An 11,586-nucleotide genomic window follows, 5' to 3' on the forward strand; every position below is an offset into this window, starting at 1 on the left:
CTCCAAGCGCGCCGCGAAGGAGATGGGGCCTCCCCCAACCCGCTGCGAGCCCCCAGCGGTCCCAGCAGCCCACCCGGCCCCCCACAGTACAGGGCGGAAACTGAGGCCCGCGGGGATGGGGCCCGTCCCCGGCCACACAACGACCTCCTCGCTCCTTCACCCACCCCGGGGTCCCCGCTTCCCGCCTCCCGCTTCTCCTTCCCGCGTTCTCCCGCGGAGAGATCCCGCAGGCGCGCAGGGTGCCGGCTTCTCTTCCCCGCTTCAACATTTTGCCCTGAGGTTCCCCCAAATGGGTGAGAGATTCCTGGGCCGGCCCCAGGGAAAACCCTAGACTTATGACCTAACCCTCAACCAGTCTCAGCGGCCCCCTACTGCCCTCCCACCCCCGCCATGGCAACATGGGGAACCTTGCAGCCATGCACCCTAACCTCCAAGAACAACCCTGGCGGGTTCAGGCATTGGCGGCTTTGAGACTGACAACACCCCAGTGATGTAGCCCCATTTTCCCCAGAAGAAAACTGAGGCTCAGAACTGTGAGTGACTTGGCAAAGCTCACTGAACAGCAAAGTGCTGGGACTGAGATCCTAGCACTCCCCTGCCTTTGCAGCTCCAAAGCTGCCAAACACTAGGTACTCCCTCCTGAAATTCCAAAGAGGGCCTCTGGATATGATGCAATTAATTACAGTTATCAGGTCATTAATTAAGATTATCCGCGTTGTTGTTAAACACTCCCCCGCTACCTCTCTATTTGCAAGGAAATTCACACGCGGGCTTATCAGCAATTACTCCTGGGTTGATAATGATAAGTTCTGCAGCCTCCAAAGGGTACAGGTGCACGTAGGTTGAAATCATTTTCAGCTTGTGTTCCTTACAGCCTACAGCCGGCAAAAACGTTTTTTTGTTGTTTTTTTTTTTTTTCAGTACTCCCTATTTGTCAGGCACCAACCTCAGAGGCTACCAGTGAGACGAGGAAGCAGACAGACCCCAGCCCCGCCCCCTCGGAGCTCATAGGCTTAGGAGAAGACACAAATAAACAGAAGGCTACAGTGCAGTGAGACAAGTCACACAGGGCACACTCTGAAATCATCTTATTCACCGACTTGTTGGTTTGTTTATTATCCCTCTCCACACAAGAACATAAGCACCACAGAGTTGTCCTGAGCCCCAGGCTGGGGCAACACTGGCTCATAGTAATAGGCGGTGGATATTCTTTGAGCATTTTTGCTCTGTTCCACACATCGTTCTAGGCATGCAGGAGACTTCAGTGAACACAACAGGCACGGTCCCTGCCCTGATGTGAATAAATGATGGCAGGAGAGCAGACAGGAGAGATTTGGGGATGCTAGCAAAGCAGGAAGAACACTTCAGATGTCCATTGAGTGACCTCAGGCTCATGGTATTAAGCTTTGGACCAGAATATGGACTTTTGAGTCCTGCTGTCATTGCCAGAGCCAAGTACACGTCCCAGACCAACATCGCAGTCTTACACAATTTACTCCAACCCCTTCCTTGGCTATCTGGTTTTTTTCTTTCTTTCTTTCTTTCTTTTTTTTAAGAGACGGGGTCTTGGCTGGGCACGGTGGCTCACACCTGTAATCCCAGCACTTTGGGAGGCCGAGGCGGGCAGATCACGAGGTCAGGAGTTCGAGACCAGTCTGGCCAACATAGTGAAACCCTATCTCTACTAAAAATACACAAAAAATTAGCCGGGTGTGGTGGTGTGCGCCTGTAATCCCAGCTACTCAGGAGGCTGAGGCAGGAGAATCACGTGAATCTGGGAGGCGGAGGTTGCAGTGAGCCAAGATCATGCCACTGCACTACAGCCTGGGTGACAGAAAGAGACACTGTCTCAAAAAAAAAGAGACTGGGTCTTGCCCTGTGGCTCAGGCTGGCACAATCAGCTCAATGTAACCTCAAACTCCTGGGCTCAAGCAATCCTCCTGCCTCAGCCTGCGAGTAGCTGGCACTGCAGGTGCGGGCATGGTGGTGCCTGTAGTGCCTGTATTGCCAGGTAGCCATGCCTGGCTAAATTTTTTTTTCTTTTTTGTAGAGATGGTGGTCTTACTATGTTGTCCAGGTTGGTCTTAAACTCCTGGGCTCAAGAGATCATCCCATCTCGGCCTCCCAAAGTGCTGGGATTACAGGTGTGAGTCACCGTGCCCAGCCTCCTTTATTATCTTATTTCCCATCTGATCCTGAAATGTTTGACTCCTCCAGCTCAGGATGCCCTTACCTTCTTTGGTTGTACTAAGTGTTACCCTCCCCTCTGAGAACCATCACAAGGCCCAGAATCTCCAGGAGGCCTTTTCACATGGCCTCCTCCATTCCCTGATCTCCCCCTCCTCTGAGCTCTATAGCACCTAGTCCTTTTGTTATAAGTTGGCTCTGGGTGATCACTGATTTGACCCATCTAACTTGAGGGCAGCTATGATACAGCCTTGAGGGCAGGGGTCATGCCCCAGACCCCCATTGTCCCCCCAGAGTCCAGCACAGTTTAGGGGCATATTCTTCAGAGGATTGTAATGGATTCTAAAGGACACCCTAGAACCCTTATCATTAGAACCCTCTGGGTCTAGGGTTCCAAACCACCTACTCATAAAACAAATTGAGTCTGCAGAAGCATTTTGTTTTGCCTATAGTGGTTTTCTTGTTGTTGTTAGTTGCCATCATTTAGTCATTGGGAGATTTCCCATAAAAAGTCAGATTGCACCCAGGAGCAGTGGCTCATGCCTGTAATCCCAGCACTTTAGGAGGCCAAGGCAGGAGGATTGCTTGAGGCCAGGCATTTGAGACCAGCCTGGGCAACATCAGGAGACCCCCGTCTCTACAAAAATAAAAAATAAACCTAGCCAGATGCAGTAGTGCATGCCCGTAGTCCCAGTTGCTCAGGTGGCTGAGGTGGGAGGATCACTTGAGCCCGGGAGTTTGAGGCTGCAGTGAGCCATGATCCCACCACTGCACCCCAGCCTAGGCAACAGCATGACCCTGTCTCTGAAAAAAAAAATTAAAAGCCAGATTTCTAGCTTCTCTTAACAAATCTGAAGATCTGATAATGCCAGGTTCACATTCCCCCATGGCCACACTCTGCAGTGCCCCAGGAGTGGTGGCCCTTTAGACACAGCTGTGCTCTCTACTTGTCAGTGTCACTCCCAGCCCTCTGTCACTCCTCTGATTTGAGGCCCCTCCTCTGTGATTTAGTGTTTTGATTTCATTTTCCCCCTCTACTCTCCACTTTGATGAGAAGGAATCACATCACAAAACATACGCTGGAAAATAAATAAACCTGCAGCCCTCACAGACCAGGCCAGCCCTCAGCAGGCCACATCCTCACGTACTCTTGTCCTCCTGACATGCACCTGCCTCTTCACTCTCACTTTCCCAAAAGCACATTCTTTTTTTCTTTTTTGAAGATAGAGTCTTGCTGTGTCACTGAGGCCGGAGTACAATGATGTGATCTCGGCTCACTGTAACCTCCACCTCCCAGGCTTAAGTGACCCCTCCTACCACAACCTCCTAACTGAGACTACAGGTGCACACCATGATGCCCTGCTAATTTTTGTATTTTTTTTTTTTTTTGTAGAGATGGCGTTTCACTATGTTGCCCAGGCTGGTCTTGAACTCCTGGACTCAAGTGATCCTCCCACTTTGGCCTCACAAAGTGCCGGGATTACAGGTGTGAGCCATTGTGCCCTACCCTAGTTGCCCACTCTAACCTCCACAGCACAAATGAATGCACAGGTGTTTCTCTGAGCCTTTGCCCTCGGCTGGAATACCCCTGACTACTCCATTCCCCAGACACTATGGTTAATTGCTTTTTAGTGCTGTCAACATAAATAGCACCTTCTCTGGGAGCTCTTTCCAAGGACTTCCACACGGGGCCCCTGGTTCCTACCCGCAGCCTGCATTCCCTGGTCAGTGTGCCCTAGCTACCATGTGTGGTGGCATGTTTGCCATGTGTCTCCTCCCCGGACTGTGAATCCACGGAGGCTGGACTCTGTTGTCTCATTCCGGGTGGTATCCCCGGCACCTGCTCCAAAACCTGCTGCAGCATAGACACGAGACAAATATGTGCTGAATAGATGAGTGGATGGGTTTCAATAGCCACAAAAGGAACAAAAAGGATTTCTGGGAACATTTCCATGTCCCAGAACATTCAATTAACCAGAATCACCCACTCAGTGAGCACTCTGGTGAGGGCAGGATTTATTGTGTAAGCAAAATCATCAATGATACATTACATCTGGATGGGACTCAGGAATCCGTCCTCCTTGTCTCCACTGCTGACCTGGGAAAGAGGGAATGAGGGCGTACAGGGGTGGCATTTCCCTGGTCAGAGAGGCTAGGTGACCTGTCCAAGGTTGCTCAGCAATCTGGTGGAAAAGCCGAGATGGGGACCCAGGGCCGTCACTGCTGCCTCCCAGTCTGGCCCCGCTCCCACCAGTCAGCTCCATAGTGCAGGGGTCCCCAGTCCCCTGGCCATGGACCAGAACCAGGCCACACAGCAGGAGGTGAGTGGCAGGTAAGCAAGCTTCATCTGTATTTACAGCCACTCCCATCACTCACATTACCACCTGAGCTCCGCTTCCTGTCAGATAAGCAGCGGTGGCATTAGATTCTCAGAGGACCACAAGCCCTATTGTGAACTGCACATGCGAGGGATCTAGATTGCACGTTCCTTGTGAGAATCTAATGCCTGATGATCTGTCACTGTCTCCCATCACCCCCAGATGGGACCACCTGGTTGCAGGAAAACAAGCTCAGGGCTTCCACTGATTCTACATTATGGTGAGTTGTATAATTATTTCATTATATATTACAATGTAATAATAGAAATAAAGTGCACAATAAATGTAATGCACTTGAATCATCCCGAAACCATCCCTCAACCCCATCCATGGAAAAATTGTCTTCCACGTCCACGAAATCAGTTCCTGATGCCAAAAAGTTTGAGGGTGATCAAAAAAGTAGATCAAAAAGTTTGATCTACCTCTGCCGTAGTAGATCAAAAAGAAAGTGGCTGGGCATGGTGGCTCACAACTGTAATCTCAGCACTTTGGGAGGCCAAGGCAGATGGATCACCTGAGGTCAGGAGTTTGAGACCAGCCTGGCCAATATGGCAAAACCCTGTCTCCACTAAAAATACAAAAATTAGCTGGGCGTGGTGGCACGTGCCTGTAATCCCAGCTACTAGGGAGGCTGAGGCAGGAGAATCACTTGAACCCAGGAGGCGGAGGTTGCAGTGAGCTGAGATTGTGTCACTGCACTCCAGCCTGGGCGACAGAGCAAGACTCCTTCTCAAAAAAAAAAAAAAAAAAAAAAAAAAAAAAAAACAGAAAATGGGTGGGCTGGGCATGGTGGCTGGCAAGGCACAATGACTCACACCTATAATCCCAGCACTTTGGGAGTCCGAGGTGGGTGGATCACTTGAGGTCAGGAGTTCGAGACCAGCCTGGCCAACATGACGAAACTTTGTCTCTACTAAAAATACAAAAATTAGCTAGGCATGGTGGCAGCCGCCTGTAATCCCAGCTTCTCAGGAAGCTGAGGCAGGAGAATCTCTTAAACCCGGGAGGCAGAGGTTGCAGTGAGCCAAGATCACGCTGCTGTACTCCAGCCTGGGAGACAGAACAAGACTCCGTCTCAAGAAAAAAAAGAAAGAAAGAAAGAAAGTAGGTGGATGGGAATGTGGACTTCCCAAGTCTGGATACCCGCCTTGCATAGGCAGTATGAATGGAGAGTGCCCAGCCAGCAGCCAGTCCTTGTTATGCACTACGTCATCAAGCCAATCGTGAACAGGCTAGTATCAAAGAGAGAATGGGTCACATTTTGCTCACAGATGAGGATGATAGAGTCTGTCTTACCAAGTTGAAACCCTCTTTCCATAACATGCCTGCCCCTGTTCAATAGGACAGGCATTTTGAGGGGAGCTGGGATGCACTAAGCAACCCCTGAAGCCTTCTAGGTTCTTCATAACCCAGGACCTGCATCTGGGGGGAAGCAAGCTAAGGTCAAAGACACAGCCACAGGTGTTCCGGGGGATCAGGCGGAAGGAAGCCTGGCTTCCCTGAGCTGCACCTTTACGGGACTTAGTGTCAGGAGAGACCAGTCCAAGTAGCCCATTCTCCTGGTGATGTAGTGTCAAAATAACCACGGCAGGCTGGCACAGTGGCTCACACTTATAATCTCAGCACTTTGGGAAGCCAAGTTGGGAGGATTGCTTGAGCCCAAGAGTTCAAGACCAGCCTGGGCAACATAGCAAGAACCCATCTCTACAAAAAAAAATGATAAAATAATAATAGCAAATGCTTAATAGCACTCTCTATATACCAGGTTCTGTTTAAACACTTCACATGTATTAGCTCATTTAATCCTCACAGGAACCCTATAAAGTGGATACTTTTATCCCCATTTTACTGATGAGGAAACTGAGGCACAAAGATACTCTGTCCTAGCCTTGAATGTTCGTCAAGATGACCTGTGCTTACTCAGCACCCCTTCGCTTGAACCACTTGAGTGGATTTTTATTCCTTGAAAGCAAAGAAGCCTATGATGAGAGGAGAGATGAATATTCGGGTGGTGCTGTTTGTCCCTGGCTACTGTCCTGGTGCAGGACGAAGGGGGCATTCCTGAGTCCTGTGCAAGGAGAGGGACCAATTAAGGCACAAGGTATCCCCAGCACCCTGCTTTAGCCTTCCTGTATCTCCTAAAACAGAAAAGGCCAAGGGGGGAGGGGCGCGGGTATGGTGGCTCACACCTGTAATCCCAACACTTTGGGAGGCTGAGGCAGGCAGATTACCTGAGGTCAGGAGTTCGAGACCAGCCTTGCCAATATGGTGAAACCCCATCTCTACTAAAAATACGAAAGTCAGCTGGGTGTGGTGGTCTGCGCCTGTAGTCCCAGCTACTCGGGAGGCTGAGGCAGGAGAATAGCTTGAACCTGGGGGGCGGAGGTTGCAGTGAGCCGAGATCACACCACTTCACTCCAGCCTGGGCAACAGAGCGAGACTCCATCTCAAAAAAAAAAAAAAAAAGAAAAGAAAAGGTCAAGGGGAAAGGGACAAAGGACAAAGCCTTAGCACAGGGTAAATGTGGGCTGGGGTATCAGAGGCAGCTGCAAACACATACAGCTCCTCTACCCAGCAGGCCAAACCCCGCAGGCCCCAGGGGGCCACCTACTCCTCAGGGGTATCTGCAGCCTCCTCTAGGGATAACAGGCAGAGCACTTGGGGCTGTCTGCTGAGCCAAGGGGAGGTTGCATTTCTCGGCTTGGGGCCTGGCCAAGGAGCCAGAAAGGACAAGCAGACAAGGTCTTTGCTTCCTGGCATCAGATTACTGCTCCAACCCAGGGCTCAGAGCACCAGGCCAGGCTCCCAGGCATAAGAGTTGCTGGTCAGCTGATGGCAGACAGGGCAGAGGGCCTGTTCTAGAAGTTACCATAAAGATAGAGGGAATGTGTCACTGGCTGCTGAGGAGAGGAAGCAGGGAGAGAGCCCAGGGGACACAGCGAACCTCCAGCCTCGCCAAGCAGACCTGCTGGAGACTGTGGGCCAGGGCAGGAGGTCCTCAGGAGGGCAGGGCCTTGGTCTGGGCCTAGACAGAGACTTCAGTGACACTTGGTGGGTGGGTGGCAGGGGGCGGGTGCTCAGCTCCCGCTGGCTGGCCTGGGCTGTGGCAGGAGGGCCTGGCCATGGCTGCAGCCTGGCACCAGCCCCAGAAACCTTCATCATCCCACAGTTTCACTGCCCAGGGCGGGGAGGCTCCATAAGCTCCCTGGTCTCCCAGATGAAAGACGCTTTCTAAGAGTCATAAAACCATCCCCACTCAGAACAATGGGCTGTTATCTGGCTGTGTCCTTCACATAAACTCCCATGAGCCACACACCAGAAGCTGCAGGCAGGGGTTTTATAGACTGGCTTTTTGGACCAGCCCCAGAGCTCATTAACATCTACTCCCTTGCCCTCTGCGGAGGCTGTGTGGAAGCTGCATGGAATCACACCCATCTCTCCTGTTTACAGAGGCCGACTGTGTGCCAAGCCTCCAGGCAACCCCGCAAGGAAGGTGGCTCTATCCTGCTTTATGAATAAATACAGAGGCCCAGAGAGGTTAAGTGACTTGTCCAAGGTCACACAGTGGGAGAGTGAAAGAGCTGAGGTTTAAATCCAGAATCCATGCTCCTTCCCCCAGACCGTGTGACCTCTGGTTAAGCTTGCCCAAGTTTTCCCTCAAGAACTCAAGAGGTTAAGCTCCCAGATATGACATCTTCTAAGACCCGAAAGCCCAGGATGGCCATGTTGACATGACCTGAACATGACATGGGACATGACATGAAAGAGGCCCTGAGCCCCTTCCCTCCGCCAAAACCCAGAGTCCCCACTGTATCCCACATTCACCCCTCCAAAGACTTTTCACCCCATTTCTCCTCTGAAGGCCACCTGTGCTGATGATGTCCCCACTTTTACTGTGCATCTGTCTACATTTACCATACACCAGGCTCTGTAGTCTTCATGCATGATTCCATTGACTATTGCAAGAACTCTGTACAATAGCTGCCTTCTTTTTTTTTTTTGAGATGAAGTTTCGCTCTGTCACCCAGGCTGGAGTGCAGTGACCAGATCTCAGCTCACTGCAAGCTCCGCCTCCCGGGTGTACGTCATTCTCCTGCCTCAGCCTCCTGAGTAACTGGGACTACAGGCGCCCACCACCTCACCCAGCTAGTTTTTTGTATTTTTTTAGTAGAGACGGGGTTTCTTCGTGTTAGCCAGGATGGTCTCGATCTCCTGACCTCGTGATCCGCCCGTCTCAGCCTCCCAAAGTGCTGGGATTACAGGCTTGAGCCACCGCGCCCGGCCTCTTTTTTTTTTTTAAGATGGAGTCTTGCTCTGCTCTGTCACCCAGTCTGTAGTACAGTAGCACGATCTCGGCTCATTGCAACCTCTGCTTCCCGGATTCAAGCAACTCTCTTGCCTCAGCCTGCCAAGTAGCTGGGATTCTAGGCACCTGCCACCATGCCCGGCTAATTTTCGTATTCGGGGTTTTCACCATGTTAGCCAGGCTGGTTTTGAACTCCTGACCTCAACTGATCCACCCACCTTGGCCTCCCCAGTTGCTGGGATTACAGGCGTGAGCCACCATGCCCAACTAGAATGGCTGCTTTCAAGATCCCCTTTTTCATACAAGAAACTGAGGTCCAGAAGGGTAAGTAGCGTGCCTGAGGTCACACAGCAAGTAAACAACAGATTCCAGGTCTATCTGACTCTCCCCCACCACACTGCCCCAAAACTTCACAATGTGGGTCCAGCAGACACTCTATCCTCACCTTCTCAATCCCACAGTACTGGCTCACAACCCTGGGTGTCACCACAGATGCATGGATAATGACAGTAACAGCTGCTTCTTCATGGTTAGCTTCTGAGTGCCAACCTCACCGCCCCCTGTACCATCTCCTATCTACACAACAACCCTCAATGTTGATATTGCAATTCCTATTCTGCAGATGAGGAAACTGAGGCTCAGAAAGGGGAAATGTCTTACCCATTGTCCCACAGAGCTGGTAAGTGGAGGTGCCAGGGTTTGAACTCTCTTATCTCTGGTTCCAGAACCACTGTTCCTTCCAGGTAAGCCAGCATGACAGTGAGACCAAACCATCCCAATAGAGACTTGGCATGCATTCAACAAACATCCCAGGTGCCTAGGGTGTGCCCAGCACCATTCCAGGAGCCGCCAGTAAAAGAAACAAGACTGCTGTGTGACCAAGTGCGGTGGCTCACGTCTGTAATCCCAGCACTTTGGAAGGCCGAGGCGGGTGGATCACCTGAGGTCAGGAGTTCAAGACCAGCCTGGCCAACATGGTGAAACCCCATCTCTACTAAAAATACGAAAATTAGCCAGACGTGGTGGCAGGTGCCTATAATTCCAGCTACTCAGGAAGCTGAGGCAGGAGAATCACCTGAACCTGGGAGGCAGAGGTCACAGTGAGCTGAGATCGTCCCACTGCACTCCAGCCTGGGCAACAAGAGCAAGATTGCGTCTCAGAAAAAAAAAAGACTGATGTGATCCTGGCCCCATGGCCCCATAAGCCCCATGGAAGGTTACCAGGGACCCCCGATCATTCCTGGCTGCTCTGCTTGGAGCCTCCCTTATGGCTGCCTCCTCTCATCCTCCAGTGCCACCCGCCTCCTCTGAGCTCCCAGGAACTTCCCAGATAGCCTGCCCCAGCTCCTGTGAAGGCAGTCCACAGCTCTTCATCTCATGGGTCATGTTGCCCTCAGATGCTTCTCAACCAGCTCCGAACTGGGCAAACCAGATAGGCAGCTGTGGTGGCCCAGGCTTCCCTGAAGAACCCCTTAGACCCAGCCCAGAAGCCACGGCTGGCATCCACAGCACCTTTGTGGAGGTGGTTTGCTCACGGGCTTCCCCACCCTGAGAAGCTGGCTTGGGGTCTGCCCTATGTCACCATCGCCTCTACTGTCTGTGGCTGCCAAGGACAAGCCAACTGCTCAGAACAACTCATGGATACATCTGGTTAACTAGTTAATGCCAGACCCTGTGTTAAATGATCTTAATTGGCCGGGTGTGGTGGCTCATGCCTGTAAACCCAAGGCATAAGAGGCCAAGGAAGGCCAAGGAAAGTGGATCACTTGAGGTCAGGAGTTCAAGACCAGCCTGGCCAACATGGTGAAACCCTGTTTCTACTAAAAATACAAAAATTAGCTGGGTGTGGTGGTACGTGCCTGTAATCCTAGCTACTTGGGAGGCTGAGGCAGGAGATCACTTGAACCCAGGAGGCAGAGGTTGCAGTGAGCCAAGACTGTGCCACTGCACTCCAGCCTGGGCAACAGAGCAAGACTCCGTCTCAAAAAAACAAAACAAAACAAAATGATCTTAATCATCATCATCTGCATCACCATCATCACAACCATCACCATCAACATAGCTAACATTTATTGAACACTTGCTACACGACAAGACCTGAGCCAGCCCTTTACTGTATTATGCCACAGAAACACAATAATCCCATGAAGTAAGTACTGGAACCATCCCACGCAACAGAGGAGCACACCAATAAGCAGAGACGTTAAGCCGTAGCACCAAGTACTATAGTGCTTGTTAAATTGTCTATTACCCCTGCTATACTGTAATCCTCCTGAGGGCAGGATCATGTATCCAGTGCACAGAGCTGTGTCTCCAGAATGCAGTGCCTGGCATAGAAGAGGAATTTAATACAGTCTTTAGATGAATGAATGGATGGAGGATGGATGGATGGATGAAAATTATGGGTGGTGGACAAATGGATGGATGGAGGATGGATGTGTGGATGGCTGGCTGGCTGGATGGATGGATGCATGGATGGATGGATGGATGGATGGATGGACAGATGAATACAATTGAAAACCAAAAGGAGGCCGAGCACAGTGGTTTATGCCTGTAACGCTTTAAGAGGTCAAGGTGGGAGGATCACTTGGGCCCAGGAGTTCAAGACCAGCCTGGGCAACATAGTCTACAAAAGTAAAAATAAATGATACAGGCATGGTGGTGTACGCCTGTGGTCCTAGCTACTTGGGAGGCTGAGGTGGGAGGATCACTTGA

General features: G+C 51.2%; 1 protein-coding gene across 1 annotated transcript in view; it reads right to left on the minus strand.

Moving 5' to 3' along the window:
* ARHGEF10L (Rho guanine nucleotide exchange factor (GEF) 10-like) overlaps nucleotides 1-11,586 on the minus strand; it is a 182,431-nt gene that overhangs the window by 163,012 nt on the left and 7,833 nt on the right. The window contains exon 2 of the mRNA XM_011934051.1: nucleotides 4,239-4,285. The gene's annotated coding sequence lies outside the window, so the exon portion shown is untranslated. The remainder of the gene's footprint in view (nucleotides 1-4,238; nucleotides 4,286-11,586) is intronic.

Source organism: Colobus angolensis, unplaced genomic scaffold, assembly GCF_000951035.1.
Source record: "Colobus angolensis palliatus isolate OR3802 unplaced genomic scaffold, Cang.pa_1.0 Scaffold130, whole genome shotgun sequence".
NCBI lineage: Eukaryota > Metazoa > Chordata > Mammalia > Primates > Cercopithecidae > Colobus > Colobus angolensis.